The sequence below is a fragment of the Ptychodera flava genome, unplaced genomic scaffold (assembly GCF_041260155.1).
Source record: "Ptychodera flava strain L36383 unplaced genomic scaffold, AS_Pfla_20210202 Scaffold_30__1_contigs__length_3116999_pilon, whole genome shotgun sequence".
NCBI lineage: Eukaryota > Metazoa > Hemichordata > Enteropneusta > Ptychoderidae > Ptychodera > Ptychodera flava.
In genome coordinates, this window is record NW_027248352.1 from 2,267,362 (window position 1) to 2,284,002 (window position 16,641).

Below are 16,641 nucleotides of genomic sequence, written 5' to 3' on the forward strand. Positions count from 1 at the left end.
AGAGAGAGAGAGAGAGAGAGAGAGAGAGAGAGAGAGAGAGAGAGAGAGAGAGATATTCAGGCCCTTGATATTCCTTTTGTCGGCGGTATATGCAGGACGTTGCTGGTTTTCCTTTTTGTTGATTTCCATGGTAACAAAAAGAATTAATCATAGTGTGCATGTACGTTTGACCTGGACATGTCTTTTCACGAATAATAGAAATAAACATGCACAACGGTTCAACGAGGAAAGTTGATAGCAGCTTTTTATACTTTGTAAAACGAAAGACCAACACATTTTGGTTTTTTCTAGTGACCTTGAGTGTAGGTGCATGGTCTACAACTAAGAAATCGTCGTCATTTGTGATGGGTGCTGATGACCTGTATTGGTGTAGAAAAATTGCACAAACTGATAAATTTTACCATTTTATATTCCACACACTCAAAAACATGCATATCTTCATAATACAAAAAGACATTCAGAAATGCATGGATATTTTGGTGAACTACATGCACCATGTAAAAACCCGCTTCGTGACTATAGCCAAAAGGAATATGTAAATGTTAAACATTAATAAGGCGATATGGAGAGAGAGAGAGAGAGAGAGAGAGAGAGAGGAGAGAGAGAGAGAGAGAGAGAGAGAGAGAGAGAGAGAGAGAGAGGGGGGGAGAGTTTGTCGGAGATATATCAGGGCTTTGAGAGATTATTCAGAGAGATATTCAGGTCCTTGGTTTTCTTTCGTTTTCTTTTTCGATACTCGGTAATGACGCATCGCAGCGTTAGCACAATAGCGGACGCAGAACATTTACGATGGCGTTGTTTATATGTTTGTGTTGATTTCCATCGAGTGCCCCCCCCTGATGCTGGCTTTTGTAAGATTTTTCTAAAGAGGTGTCAAAATAGGATTACTAAAAACCCTTCACCGCATAGAAGGTAAACGAATTGAGGTATGCAAGTCATGATTGTTTGTTTCATGTTGCTCTGGAAACGTACTGTAGAATCAGGTCAGCACAGACCCTGTGGCTGTTGTACAACCAATAACAAGAACATCGAACACGGCGTTACCATAAATGACAATGAAAGAAGAAAAATAGTTAAAATATCGCTGATCAGATGACAAGATTGTGAAATGTTTGCTTCTGCTTCTGTCTTGTTGCCATTAGAAGATATTTATATATACTAATCCGACTGTATAAAAATGAAGTCACCATCTAACCATACAAATTAACTATCACAAGTCTTGGTTGTTTTCTAGATAGTGCAGAAGTCCACCTAATCAAAGCTTTGTGACCGCGTTCATTCCTCTCTTTGGGACCCCAGTGAAAGTGTGAAATCAAGACGAACAGGTTTCCGGTTTATGAGCGTATTTATTTCTCCAACTCAAATCATATATATGCTACTTATAACACTAGGAATATCATACAGGTAAAGTCGCACTTATCGTGATTGCTAAACAGACAACAAGGTGGACTGTATATATAAAATATTCAGAAAACGGAGCAATACAACACAACATAAAACAGTAAAGGGAACACAAGGACAAAGAACAAGTAATAAGTTACAAATGGGTGGTGGTTTCATACAACTTGTCCTATTCTTTCTACTGATTTGTTTGCAGGTAGTCGAGTCCTCGGCAGTTCTGTATCACAAGGTCGCACAGAGTGTCTCAGAGGTCGCATTTGCAGACAATGTCTCAATGTCGGGGTTTACACAAGGTGCCTCAGTGTCCAGGTCCAGCAGAGTTAAGAGTGGTCAGTAGTGTGGTTTCACTCATCTTGTAGGCTAATTTCAGGCACATGGTCGCACGGCCTTCCAGTCAGGTATATATCATCCTGGTGTTATCGGTTCCTCTGTGTAATTAGTTCTCCTCCCTGCTACTGACTGGAGCCTCTATATATGCCAACCAAGGTGCACAATGCCACCAACTGTACTATTCATCCGCTGGGATAATTGATTCATATTAATTGTTCTAACTGCTCTATAGTCTATTATTCAGATCGGTACCCCGAATATTCATGAGTTGTCGCAGAGCTCCCATCAGAAAGTTATGCAATTAGCACTGACAATCTCACCCCTCTATACACGTACATAGTCCTGACTGCTATAACCACCAATCGGAATGACAAGAGACAAGACACATATAACACAGACAAAAACACACACTGTTGATACTTTGTGACACAAACCACCGAAATCAATAGAAATAAGCATGTTAGTGTGCTGGTCAATTGACTGATTAAGTAATTCATAAACACACCTAACCACTCTACTGTCCAGTACGCATTTTGCAGTAAACACAGGTTTGTTGATTTCGCTCCTCTCTGACTAAATAACACACCATTGTATGTTTTAGAAATTATATTTGTTGTGCCTTACAGGCAATTTGACAAAGAAAAAGAACAGGACGCCTGTTTTTCCCCCGATTATGACAAAGGTGAACTTGTACTGTTTGGTGGAATTCCCCAATAATAGTTGAGATTTCCTTAACATTTACATCTGTTGCCGGTTTGACAGTTTCGATCTCATGCTTCCACGTTACTCTATAAGTCATTGTGTTTGAATGAAATGTTGTCATCTCAGTTGTAAGATAAGAACTTAAAAGTGTCAACTGTAAAGTTTGAATACAGTATTTTGAATGAGCTGTGAATGTACTCCACTCTTTTTATGCATAAAGCAGATGTCCAGAAACCGTTGTCAGAAAAATTTGACTGTGAAATATTAGTGCATGTTGCTTTCTAACACTGAATTCTCATAGAGGAAACAGAAAAGTAACAGGACCTTGCATATGAACTGCAGATTTCATAATGATTAGTACACTTTGCAAAAAAAAACTTTCAATTTAAAGACATCAAAATATATCTGACATGTATCTCTGATATATTAATTTACTGCGCCCGAAGGGCTCGCCGAAAAATATTAAACATCCAGATATCTCTGATATATATACATATCTGATATATGAAAGTCATGCAGCTGAAGGGCATGCTGAAAAATATTGTTTGATAGTTTAGGAAATGCGCCCAAAGGGCGCGCCGAAAAATTTAAAACATACAGCCATCTCAGATATATATATATATATATTATATATATATATATATATATATATATATATATTATATATATATATATATCCGATATGTTAAATTTTTGCACTAGGACAGCGCTCTGAAAAATATGGCTTATTATTATTAAAGTTACACACCCGAAGGGAGCGCCGAAAAATGCAATTGAATGATGAAATTTGTGGCTGGCACAATGCATTTTTCTCAAGTATGAGACCTGCCAAAATAAAAAAAAACACACTGACCCCCTTATTGGGCATTTAAAAAACATAGTGACCCCCTATCATCAAAGTCCAAAACGGGGTGACCCCAATGAATCCACCGCCCCCCCCTCCCAAGCCGAAGAAACTGACCAGTCCCTAACCTTATATATTGTCTGCTTGCTTCAAACATTTGTTTCAAACAAACTAGCTGGGATCCTTCTGTAAACGATAGTGAATTCTAATATAATCATTTCAATTATAGCACAATACCTAGAAAAGAAGATCTCCGAACTCCAATTATCGTATAGACGGTTAACAGATTGAGGTCTGCAAGTCATGATTGTTTGTTCCTTGTTGCTCTGGAAACGTACTTTAGAATCAGGTCAGCACAGACAAAGCTGCTGTTGTACGACTATTAACAGAATGAAAACAGCAGCAGGGGAATATTTCGAATATCTAACCAAACCAAATTGACGAAGTTGACAGTAGGATCCCATATTCTACTTTCATTTACTTTGACATTTCTTGTACTTCTGAGTCAGTCGTATCTGGTCTGCATTGTTCACTAAAGCAAATCGAACAGTGTTTTCTGTTCATGCACAAAATAATTCAATCTCCCAAAATCATGTAGCCAGCACAGTCTGTGAAAATAAGCACATCGGGAGGACACACAAAAAGGATGTCAATCATTTGACGGTCTGTGTTTACGTTGTCGCAACAGGCACACAGTATTTTTCAATAAATTTATGCACTTTATTGAAAATTGCATATTTTATAAATGGCATTAATGTTACTCAGCATTTGACGAATATCTCCATGTTCTTGTACGTAGGATGATGCAAGGTGACCTTAGGTATCTGCACTTTTACTAACAAAAATATCAGCTTTCAAAGAAGATATTGCATGGCAAAGTACAGCGTGTACGCCATTAAGCACAGGCTGTCTGACCTTTTGACATTACAGTGAAAGCTGTCAGGCGTGTACGCATCGTCGATTTACGCAGTGTTTTCTTAACAAACGCGTTTACTTGTATTTTTCGCTCATTTTTCGCTGCTCCCTACCACCCACGTTGCACAATATATCAACAGCATGCTTTACATGTAGTATGCTTGTGTGTTGCCTTTTATTTAGCGACCGTTCAGTTTTTACGGCCGGGGAGGGGGGCAAAATCTTGTCGCCGGTGTTCAAAAAATATAGACCCCCTGCATTTTTCGTGAAAAAAGATGACCCCCCCCCACCTTTGTCAGACGAAAAATTTGATGACCCCCTCTCCCGCTGAAAAATAATCAAACCCCATATGTCAAATTTACCCGTACGGTTTTGATTTGAACTCCGCTACGGCACACTTTATAAGTGTAGCAGAGATGCCAGTGCACAAACTTCTCAGCCACATCCATTGAAACGGCTGTTAAAGTTGCAATATGGATCAGAATTGACCTTCATATTTTGAAGATTTAACTTTATAGAAAAATCCATAACAATTTCATTTGCAGATTCGACCATGAACAGGAATATGGGGATGGCTCTAATTCGAGTAAATTGATTTAATTACCGAATAAATTGCTGTTTTGGTACGTACTGTTTGCGAGAGTAAAGCACAGAATTTGAAACGTCATTTTTACTATTTGAATATGTACGCATGCGTATTTGATGCATGGTAACGGTTTATGAAATTGCAACATCGTGTCAACATGCCTAGCTAGCTAGCCTTCTCACGGGCAAGCGGTCAGGTCTCTGCCGCGCCCTTGGTCTCTGCTGACTGATTCAGCCTTGTAAAAATGGAAGAAATTAGCCAAAAATGTCGGCAAAATAAACATTGTTTGGTCAGATCGAAAGATGGAACCAGAAAAAAGAGTGACATGCGACTACTGCACCACGTCGAGGAGGCAGACTGTGTCTACAGTTTCTCTCGAAAACACCAACGTCGCCACTGTGCGATGATCAACTTCGCTTGCCAGCGGTGTTTCCTCGGGCAACACCGACCTACCAACACCGTGGCCGTGCGGACCCCACGATTTGTAATGTGAACCGGGCCATAGTCCCCCCGCAAGGAAATAACTTAGATCTGTTAGCATTCATTGATAATCTATATCCTTCAGGTCAAATATGCATTTTTCGGAAACAAAGCTTTAGAAAAACGGCAGTCTCCATCATTAATGGCATAGCATGGTGTCGATCGACGCGCTGACATGGCCATGCAAGACCAGATTGAGGGGCAAGACAGTTGCCGAACTTCTGCAGTGGTGGATGATACTGAAGTGGGCAAAGCTTTCAAATAAATATAGCGAGCAGATACCTCGCCTTTTAACATGAAAAATGTAACAACATGCAACGGGGAGAGGATTGCGGGAAACGCTGTCAGGTGAACACAACCAAATCAGTGTACGTGGTCTGGACACTCGATCGATTGAACGTACACAGTAGGTGCCACACGGCGCGGCACTGACATACATGTATATGGGTGAGAAAAATCAATCACACGATCTTTTGTAGAGCTGTACTTTATCATATCGATATACTTATATTTCTGAAACATTATGATGCTACCAAGTTAGGCAAACGCAAAGTTTACTATGAATTATCATTATGTATATCCAGTTCTGTCAGCGTAACAACATCGCCCCTCCGACGTGCACTCCGGTGCGACGTCATCACTCTTGGTTGTACTTGTCACGTGCACCTCAGAAACGCCAATGTTTTTGTTTTGAAAGTTTGTTTACAAAACAGCTTTTCTAGGCGGCCGCAACGTATCAAATGAACGTATTTGTGTGTCGGGATTGGTAAGAGGCTTAGCTAAGAAGAGTACTTCAACGTACTATGGTCTATTTGCTTTAGTTTTACGAAAAAAATCGACAATTTTGATCCATATTGCAACTTTAATTAGGACGACTGTAAGGCAAGTTTTTAACTTCATTTCCATAGACAACTTATGTCCATGGACATTGTATAAAGTAAACTTTATTGGAGTGGTTTGCCAAAGGCAGCCCTCCGGTTAAGAGGGTCATCGGCCATTACGTTAAGTCAACTTTATTCTAGTGGCCCGCCGGTAAAGAGGGTCGATAATGGCCATGGCATAAAGTGAACTTTATTGTTGGTATTATGTTTTTAAAATGTGGTGACCCCGTTTCCTACCAGTGAAAAAGCGATGACCCCCCCCCTTCGCAGATTCCAAAATTACGATGACCCCCCCCCCCACTGGATTTTGCCGTCCCCGGCCGTAAAAACTGAACGGTCCTTAGTCCTCGTGTCAAACTAAAATGCAAAGAAAATACTGTCTAGTCACTTACGTTTGAACTTACACTTGGAGTAGAAAAGTAAATTTACACAAGGACAAAGACAACTCCACAGAACTGTGTGATATTAGGTTATTAACATTCGTGATTCGTGTCGAAACACTGTTTCACCACCAGTAAATGTGCTCAGAATACAAAGTCCTACATGAACTTTCAAGCACTAAATGTCTCGCAGGAAAGCAATCGTGTACAAGAGATTTATGCTTCACTGTGATAACAAAGAATGTTCAGTGCAGTCATAACAAAAGCTAGTCATGCATGTATCACGAGGTGTTCGTCATTGTGTTGTTCACATTCTTTCGATTAAGATCAAGCAAAAGACGCCTCATCTCAGGTGCCTTGAAATGAAAGGAACATTTATTTTAGAAGACATGACAAAATGTTGCAGGCATGCTGCCATGTTTTCATAATCTTACTTCAATGGCAGACTGAAATCTTATTGTTCCAAACAAATACCGCATTCTGCCCCGAGCTCGTCTTGGATCTTTTTTTTTTGGGGGGGGGGGGGAAGAGATATATCACCTTTTTGTTCAGTACAGCGTGCAACAATGATCGGCCCCACTCATTTTAACGTATGTAACGTAAACTGAGGACACTTCAATTGCAGGCTAAAATCTTATTGTCCCTAGCAGATACCACATTCTGCCCCGAGCTTAGCTTCTGTCTCAATTTGGCGGTGGGGATGGGGGACATATGTCAACTTTTGCAAAGTAAAGCGTGCAACAATAATAATCGATCCTACCAATTTGACGTAAACCATAGACATTAGAAAAACTCTACCGTCTATGCGTAAACAGGGGACACTTGAATGGCCGACTGATTTCTTATTGTCTCTAGCAGTTGCCACATTCTGCCCCGAGCTTGTCCTCTGTCTCTTTTTGGTGTGTGTGTGTGGGGGGGGGGGGGGGGGGCACATATCACCTTTTGTACAGTAAAGCGTCCAACAATGATCGTCCCTACCCATTTTGACGTGCGTAATGTAAACCATAGACAGTAGAGTTTCTCTACTGTCTATGAGTAAGCAGAGGACATTCCAATAGCAAGATTTAAATCTTATCGTCCTTAGCAAGTGCCGCATTTTGCCCTGAATGTACGCTACTTAGACGCTTTGGAGACTATAACTCTCAAATTTACAGAACAATGGTATACGTTTAACTCCGTCAATAATGGCAGTGGCCTTGCTCAATGGGAAAGTGTCCAACACAAACCAAAATCTACCAAGACATCTCAAAAATGGATTTGCGTAAAATGTTTTATTTGACCTAAAATGCCAGCCATTTCCCAAAACATATAATCTCACAATAAAAACAAAAAGAAAGAGCATACAAACGAAATTTCAAATTTATCTGAGTAATTTCTTTGTAAAACAAAATTGACAATCTACATCCACTTAAAATTGGCCAGGTTTACGGGGCGAAAAGTTTGACTTTAGAGAGAATAGTCCAGTTATGTGCGTGTCAACATATAATATTTAATCGGTTGTATACTGGATTTTTCTTCAAAAATTCTTGTATCCACAACATGTAGATACTTCCATGCTACAATGTTTGTTAAAAATGCATGGTGTGTCAATTGCCCTGGCCAAATATTACCTAAATTTGGTTTTCAAATTTATTGAAATATATAACTTGATTTCTGTTTCCAAATTGTCTCAATGGTGTCTGATCCCAATTAATCCACACGCCCCCACCCCTCGCGTCTGAGATACCCCTCGAACGAGGGGTATCTGGGTCAATGATTCCCTTCCTGAGTGAGTTTCACATGTAGGACATCATAATTTAGCAAGCCACTGCCTTGCTGCGCCTGTTTCGACAAACGTGAACAAACTTTATCGAGTTTAGCCTACCCTATACCAGTTTTTTACTCGTATTATGTTCTGGTATGTATGAGTTTGTGCACGTTTACGAACATCATATTTTATCATTTCAATTTTTCGCTTCTGTGAATACAGCGATTCATATTTGTGAATTTCGGCACGTGTTTTCAATATATAGTAAACCGTTACGTCGCTGTAGCATGTACAAATTTTGTGAGCTACTTTCATAACAGTTTCAATCTTGCACATGCATGAGCACAGGCGACAAAATACTGCTCAACGCACGGTCTATTGTCATGCAGACCATCCCTATATTCTGTGGTATTGAACGTCGCTACTCTTTCAAGTGTAAGTTTTAACACATTTTGGTCTAATTTACAGTTATTCACTGTGAAAGGGCTGGATGTGCACAGGCTTGGCAAAGTTATTTTTGAATGCTGTATTTGTATTTTAGTCAGTATGGCGCAGTAGTTGTAAAAGTTGCATCATTCAAACCTCTCGAGGAGCAGTACCTTACCGTGAACAAATATGCACCCTGTAATTTGTTTACGACGCTGCCATGCAAGCAATCGAGACCGCTTGTGTATCATATTTCAGAAAGGGTGTCTTCACACCATACCTGTACAAACTAGGTGCGTGCTTTTCAGCATATCTGTTTGATGTGCTATTTGCGTGATCGTGTCTGTTACAGGGTCGAGTGAAACCATCACTCCAGGTTTATGAGTTAGTAATTTTTCTTCTACTAGCTCAAAGATAGTGAAATAATTTCGCTGGTAGTTTACCTGCCCGTATGTGTGTCGGAGAACAGGTTGCAGCATGTATTTAATTTGTAGACCACCCGGGTATAATACACCAGCGCATTTTTAAAGCTTCAAGGAACCTTACTAATTTTTCCTGTCTTTTCATTGGTTTTGAGATAAGCAAAAGTGTACTTTGTACGCAGTGATCACAATTAAGTCAAGTTAATATCAACTGTCAAATTTATTGTAAGGCAATGAACAGAATCTTAAAAACATGCCATAAGGGTTGCTTTCTCTACAGGTGTTAAATATTTAACACTTCGACAACATTTGTAAGGCTCAAGGGAAAGAATTACATGTGTGAAAAACTGAAATCTTTGACTACTAATACGTTTTTAAATTTAAGTACTAACTGATTAAAAGAGTGTTTCACTGTTGATGAAGATTGATTTTAAAGCAAATTTTTCAACATCTCTGATTGCAGGTTTTGACATGGTATTGTCCAAAGACAACAAACCATTGGTTTTTGCTGACTATGGCAGTGCACTGAACCTTACCAAGGGTTGCACGTTTACAATACACCTGTGATTGAAGTATGTGAAACTTTATGGATTGGCAAGTTTTCATTGTTTGTAAGCTGTAAAAGTAGTAACAAAATACCTAGACCATCAGCTTACATGCATATCCTGTCAAAGAAATGCTAAAATTACACCCTCATTTGATTGTCCGTGTATTAACATTCATCACATCATGTGATGAACAATATTTGATTCCTTGGAAGTTGCATCTAAATATTGGCAGTGGCACAAATAGAAATTGAAAATGGCAATGAGAAGTACTCCAGGAAATTTGTCCTGATGTGTCATAATATGAGAGGAAGAGTAATTAAACAGACAATAGCTGCAACTTTTGTTGGTTGTTAAAACTATTTTTGTTTTTAAGATCATCAATAGTTACTTTTCCTTCCCCACAAAGTATATGAAAATACATAGCATTCAGCTTTTCCACTCAGTCTTTACTTGTGTAAGCCACATTTTAGTTGCTGGCAGGTGAATTCTAGTCCACAATAAAATTTGAATGTAAATATACCGGTATATATGCTGTGTTTGACAAACAGAAAAAAAATGTTTTCACTGTGCCTTGGTGTGTAGAACAAGAACTTGCACTGGATTTATGAATTAAAAGAACAATCCAAATTTACCTCTATTATTCCCTCATTACATTCTGTGCACTTCAGTAACTCATTCCATCATTGTTTTTCCCACAGAGTTGCCATTGACTATCTGGGTGTCAAGTATTTCTGCTCCAACATGCACCATCCAATGGGTTACCAAGAAATGAAGGACGTCATCTTGAAATTATGGGATATAAATATGTTATTGTAAGTTATGCCTGTTACTATATTCTACAGTGGCTTACATTAATTATGACAAAGACCATCAGATTAAAAATCCATGCAAAAGATAGGAACAGTTTGCCTTTTTGTTGTGTACTAAGCGATTTATCCCTTTTAAGTTTTAGTTAATATCAACATTGAGACAGAAGGCTGAAAGCTTCGTGATAACTTTCAAAAAAAAATTCCTTTTATATATCAATATTAAAAATCAAAGGTCAAAATGCAAAGTTATTGGACCAGAAAAATAAATTGCATAAATTTTACTGATATATGAAATGCAAGATGTCTGCCATATGCAACATTTAAACAAATGAAAGACACTGAGAACAGTTCTCTTCAGGTTACACTGTTAGTCCACACAAACAGCAGATCTGAAAGATTTCCTAAATATGAGAGAGTCCAAAACAGAGTTATCCAAGTGTGATTAAGCCCTTACCAATTCATCAAAATTCCCACTGGTTTACCAATAGTCCACCATTACTATTTATAATAGTAGGTTTTGGCAAAACCATGCTGGTGAAAGATCAACGTATTTCCACAGAGGGTTCCTGTAATGACGATCATATCTTTCTCTCCATTAGATTCCCCACTTCGAGTGGAAGTCAATGACGCTATCATCACAGCAAGATCGGGAAGGCTATCTCATCAAGAAAGTATTTAAATCTGTAAATTGACAATATGAAACAAAGCTACAGAACAACATTCATGAATGTTTGGATTGATGCTGATTGATTCACGTATATATTTAAATTATACTGAATACCAATTGCATACTGCAGTGTTGTGCACGCGAATATGGCTATTTTCACTTGATTGACAGAAATTTCTCCAAATACATTCTGGTACATTGCTTGGGAAATAAGTTTTTCTGTAAGGCCATTTAAAGAAAAATTCTTTGTTTGCCATCCTTTGATTTTTGAAAAAACTATCAGCTAGCCAGGGAGAAGAACAAACTCAGTCAAAAACACAAGTGTATAACATAAGCTCAATTTATGGATTCTTTTGGGAAAATCAAATGTTATTGTAATAGTGTTCACATTGTGTGAGGGGGTGAGGTCAGATGTAAATGGTGAGCAACTTTCTGCAATAAAAAAATATTACTTTCAGCATAATCAGGATACTCAAAAAGGATGTTTTGATCACCTATCAGTGTCCAGTTGCTAGGCATAGCAAAGCATCATTGTACCAAATTTTTGGTTGACTGCTAATATCTCATTAACTTTGAACCTCTTTTAACAATAAATTTTCACTCTTCGTAAGAAGTCAACTTGAAAGGTTTACTAAGATAGTAGCTGCTATATGGGTAATTGTAATCGACGAAATAGCGAAACTGCGAAATGGCGAAATAGCGAAATGAGGAACTGGACAGAAATTACCAGGAGGGAGGGCTGGTGTTGTCACGAATTAATGAGGTTGAGGATGTGACGCCATTAGGTGCCTCATCCCACCAAATATGAAGGCTGTAGCTCTTGAAGTTACTGATTTCTAGGCATATTGATGAAATCAAGGTCAAAGGTCATCCTGGTAACGTGAAATTTTGGCGGAAAACTTTGCTTACATAATCATCCCTGTCCACAAATATCAGATCTCTAGCTCTATTGGCTAGCCTTTAATTTCATAATTGTATAATAAATGAGGTACAGGATGATGAGAGTCAAAGGTCACCAGAAACTCCAAATTTTAGTTATATGGTTTCATCCCTTACCGGTCATTTTTCAATATACACCAGCCCTCTCGGACTGTATGTAGGAAACGATATAGTCATAGCTTTGCTGCAAGGTCTAGGGCAGGTCAAAGGTCATAGAAAATTCAGAAAAAATAATACTTTCAAAATCTTCATCGCAAGATTAACATGGACATGGTTTAAGACATTGATGTTTGCAATGTAGCAGCCTGGCCATATGGTCTACAAAGTGAATGTACAGAAATTTGATTGATCAAGTATTATACAAATAAGGTCAGTTTTAACATTAAAATCCAAGATGGCCACAAGAAAAAAGGGTCTGCTATTGATGCGGACTGTGACATATAGTGGTATGTCACTGCTGGTGTGCATGAAAATAGAGGAGGTCACCAACACTTTTGAAGGGTCACTATTTTACGCACATTCTGAAAAAATGGCTGCCCTCCCTCCCTTTAATTTCTCTCACTTCCCTTACTCACGTGAGGGCATAACAGGAAAATGGAGAGCTTGTGGAGAGTGTGTTACATCGAATCGACCCTCTGTTTGCTGTTTGTCGGATTTGTTCATTCTATATATTTCAGTTTCTCATTATTTCTTTATAAATATTTGAATTTACTACTCAGTTTCTTTACTTCTTCATTTCGCTATTTCGCCATTTCGCAGTTTCGCTATTTCGTCGATTACAATTAGCCGGAACAATTGCATTATTATTTCAATTCTGTTCGAACAAAGCAGATATGACCGAGATTCGTGAATGGACAATATATTTCTTTCAATTATATAATCACAATGAAGATGTCAACGAACTGTATAAGCAAAGAAGGTATTCAGGTTAAGCCATGCGTGTATTGATTATTTTTGTGTCCTGTTGAAGTGTAACCTTGCACTGAACTGTGACTGAACTACAGACTTTATCAAACTAATCTTACCCCCCTCTCCCACATACTACTACTGCTTGTGTACTGGCATGGCTAGTTAACAATGTGAATTCAGCTGCAGCACAGGGGATGAGGAATTATTAGTCACAACAAGTGTGAAAAATCGATAAATTGGGATTATGATACTGTTGATAAAAGGTTAATATTTATAAATACCCTACTGCACTCAAATCCCGAATGATGATGAATGACGAATTTATGCCAAATTCGTGCCAAATTCACGCAATTGTAGTACAACTCTGTTATTAATGATTTAATGATCATTATGAATGTTCTTATTAAACTTTAATATTTCTGTCATTTGCATACTTGCAGCAAAATACAAAACTCATGATGCTATGACTTTCACGCTCGCCGGAACAGGGTTATTTTCCATCAAACGGCAAATCGCCCTGAAATACTGAAGAAGACTTTGCACACATGCATACAGCATTTGTAAACCAATAGGAGACAATATCCCAAAAATGGTTAAGATGAACGATGTTCTACTCCTACAGCATGTTGAACTGTCCAGTATTCAGCTTGCCAACACAGCCTGTGTATGTGTACTGTGTACTATGCACTTGTATTATTGACAAATGACTTTCAGCCTGGACTCCAATTCAATTATTGCATTATTGCTGTAGAAAGGGAGAAAATATATGGTACATTGCATATTAATATTGAAACAATTATCAACAGTTACAGCTTCATACCCATTTCGAGGCCACCTTGTTGTTTTTCCCATGTAAAGTCAATGACATTCATGCATTTCTAGAATTTTTTATTCAAAATAAAAGTCATGAAATGCAACAAAATGGTTCTAGATTTTGATAAAATCTTGATGTCCATTTTATTTGATTTTCTGTCTTAGGGATCGTTTCTCTGAACCGTTTTTGGGATATGGTCTGCTACTGGTTTACAAATGCTGTATGCATGTGTGCAAAATCTGCTTCTGTATTTCCGGACGATTTGCCGTCTTTGCGGCGAGCGCGAAAGTCATAGCACTAATTTGTATCAGCAGTTTTGTCGTTTAGCTCGCAAAATGTTTCTAATTTATGATAAAATCGTATTGCGTGATCCAAATTGTGTCTGCTTCACCTCGATTGCCATACTGCACATTGTATGTTATACTAGCGTATTTTGGTACGACCAAGCGCTTAAAAGCTCAGATACTACGTTTATACATTAAGTTCAGTTTTGATTGAACTCTACAATAAGTTAGGCTATAAAACGGCTGCATGACAACCGTTAGTATGGCCGCAGCTGGCCACTGACACAATGACACATTGACAGCTCCTGACTTGACAGCTGTCTTCGTCGATGTTAGACTTACCAAATCGCGAGTAAAATTTCTATATACATATCAGATCTGGCCAAGCATTCCTACGACCAACTCTAACTTCGATTCTAGACGATACTATAATGGCAGTGTACGAGTAAGAAAAGTATCAATTTTTTCACACAACAAAATAACGTATATATTTGTGCATTTATAAATATTTGCCAATTGATATTGTATGGACAGGTTGCAAGTGTAGATGTATACAAAAGATTTTCTTTAAGAGCTTTACCGAAAAAGTTGAGTCACTATACGTGGCAGCCTACGAGAAAACAATGATCAGTCTTTGATGACATAGACGCGGGTTGTCGTGACGTAGAACCACCAGTGTATAAATCCTGATTTTTTTGTTCAGAGCCGACAAACTTGACTTGTGATAAATAGAACTTAATGCGAGTTACCTAAGGCCGACAGAGGTACGAAGAAAGTGCGCAACTGTCCGTCAAACTCGGTCACCGAACTGCCATTTTTGCAAAGAAGGTAACAAGGTTAAAGTCTGCATGTCACGACCTTTTGAGTATTGTTGCCGTGAAAGCTACGCGAGAATACCACCAATACGAGCCACTGTTATTGTTGTACAGTCGTTAATATCATTTCTACAAAGCACCATTGATCATGGCTATCTTAAACAGACAAAGAAAAAATATTCGATCTGCTTTTTTGTCTAACACTGTCAGTTTTTATTATATCCATCTTATTCAATTAAATGTCATGAGGATACTTTATCTGAATCATTCTTTGGGATCCTCTCACTTTACAAATGGTTTGAAAATAGATTCAAATATTAGTACGCAAGCGACTGAAGCCTTGTCGTCGTTCAAATATATTGTATTTTCCGCTCCTTTGTGCAAATCACTCATGCTCATCTCATCGTAATAAACGAGAGAGAGAGAGAGAGAGAGAGAGAGAGAGAGAGAGAGAGAGAGAGAGAGAGGAGAGAGAGAGAGAGAGTTTGTCGGAAATATATTCAGGACCTTTGGTTTTCTTTCGTTTCTTTTTCGATTCTCGGTAATGACGCATTGCAGGTTTAGCATATAATAGTGGTTTTAGAATAGTAACAAAGGCATTGTTGATATGTTTGTGTAGATTTCCATGGTGACAAAAGAACATTTAATCATAGTGTGCATGTACTTTTGACATGTATATTTCTTTTACGATAATAGACGTTAAGGTATACAACGGCCAAAGATGAGAGGGGAGACCAACACACAGTTTGTTTATTCGTTAGTAAACCTAAGCATAATAGCGGCTGCAGAACAGTTACAATGGCATGTTGATATGTTTGTATAGATTTCCATGGCGACAAAAAAGAATTAATCATAGTGTGCATATAATTTTGACCTGGATATGTCTTTCGCGAGAGTAGAAATAGAGATACACAACGGTTCAAAGATGAGAGTTGATGGCAGCTTTCTATACTTTGTAAAAAACGAGAGACCAACACATAGTTTGTTATTTCTGAGTGACCTAATCTTAGGCGCATGGTCTACAGCTAAGAAATCTTCGTTATTTATGATGGGTACTCGAGAGCTGTATTGGTGCAGAAAAATTGCAAAACTGAAAAATTTTACCATTATGTTCTACAAGTGCTCAAAAACATGCAGGTCCAGTTGAAACTATTTTTGTTTTAATATCAGCAATAGTTACTTTTCCTTCCCCACAAAGTACCGGTATATGAAGATACACAGCATTCAGCTTGTCCACTCAGTCTTTACTTGCATTAGAAAAAATTTTGTTGCTGGCCGGTGAATTCTAGTCCACAATAAAATTTAAATTTAAATATACCGGTATACCGGTACATGCTGTGTTGAAAAGCAGAAAAATTTGATTTTAGTATGCTTTGGTGTGTAGAACAAGAACTTGCACTTAACTTATGAAACAAAAAACTGAGAAAGCAATCAAAGTTTACACCTGTACCATTCCTTCAATGCATTTTTGCACTAATGTAACTCATTCCATCATTGTTTTCCCACAGAGTTGCCATTGACTATCTGGGTGCCAAGTATTTCTGCTCCAACACGCACCATCCAATGGGTTACCAAGAGATGAAGAGACGCCATCTTGAAATTATGGGATATAAATATGTTATTGTAAGTGACACTGTAACTTTCCAAAAGAAAAAAATTCCTTTTCTATATCAATAATAAAAATCAAAGCTCAAAATGTAAAGTTTGGATCAAGAAAAACAACTTGCATAAATTTACCGATA

General features: G+C 38.1%; 1 long non-coding RNA gene across 2 annotated transcripts; it reads left to right on the top strand.

Moving 5' to 3' along the window:
* Nucleotides 1-2,231: 2,231 nt before the first annotated feature.
* LOC139127310 (uncharacterized) lies at nt 2,232-10,431 on the top strand. Of its 2 annotated transcripts, none has more exons than XR_011550972.1 (3): nt 2,232-2,279; nt 9,578-9,686; nt 10,361-10,431. It is a non-coding gene; the product is annotated as an uncharacterized lncRNA (long non-coding RNA). The 2 variants fall into 2 exon arrangements; XR_011550973.1 differs by lacking the exon at nt 2,232-2,279 and adding an exon at nt 8,913-8,985.
* Nucleotides 10,432-16,641: the final 6,210 nt, after the last annotated feature.